The following is a 1,014-nucleotide window of genomic DNA, read 5'->3' as shown; positions in this document are numbered from 1 at the left end:
TCATGTCACCGCCACCAGCTTTAGTAGGTTTTGTTTTTGTTTTTGGCTTCTGTTTTTTTTTGTTTTGAAGCAGCCGCCTTTGCAACTTTTTTCCCTCTCTGAGATTTGTATATTGAACTGTGGTGTACGGTTTCTTTTAAATTGTAATTTACTATTTGGATGTTTGTGTACATCCTGGTGTCTTTGTTCAGTGATGTATTTGGAGTACATTTTGGTGAGGCTGTGCTGGACGCTTGAAGACGTTCATTCGAATAGTTGCGGGAAGTTAATCTCCGTGGAGATATGCTATTGCTGTAGTTTGGGATGTTTTCGGGGTCTGCGTGAGTTAGAATGTCTGAGCAGCTGCGCGGTATAAGAGTGTCATTTACAGAGGTTAATTGCCTGTTTATGACCGATTAGTGCGATCGGACTGCAATGTTCGTTGGTGGTGGTTGCGATTCGTTTTCTCCTTGTGGCACCTAGGGGGGTTCGGTAGTTTACTGTGCCTCGTTGTGTGTGATTGTCCAGTTTGTTAGGGTTACGAACTTTTGTAGTTTTGACAAAACCAACCATGCCCTCCTTTGTTGAATTACATTATGGACGATGTTGTCAAAAAATTGAGGGTGTGTGTGTTGGCCATTGTCACTGCGGGTTGGTCTGCGACTACTGTTGAAACATTGGGGGAACTTTGTAACATTTACTGGGGATTTGCTGATTTTTGGTGGTTTACCGGTCCGCACTACAGTAGTAATTCGCTAGTTTGGGTGAATTAAGTTTTATCTGCTCGTTTCAACTGACAATGTCCTTGATGGAAAGGAGCAGTGAGATCTTTCATACCCGTGATAAGAGTAAGTACGGTTATCAATCGTCTTTTCGTCTTTCCCCCAGTTCTTTAGAATCCTTTTATTCAGTATTTAAGCATCCTATAAGATGTAAGCAGACTTGGGTTTCTCTGGGAACTTGTTCTTGCGCTTTCGCTTGGCAGTGGGCAGGTTCTCGCTGCCCAAGACGGCGGATCCAAAGAGAGCAACAATT

This window comes from Trypanosoma equiperdum (assembly GCF_001457755.1).
Source record: "Trypanosoma equiperdum strain OVI genome assembly, contig: ctg_706, whole genome shotgun sequence".
Classification (NCBI taxonomy): Eukaryota; Euglenozoa; class Kinetoplastea; order Trypanosomatida; family Trypanosomatidae; genus Trypanosoma; species Trypanosoma equiperdum.
Note: the sequence above shows the minus strand (reverse complement) of the source record.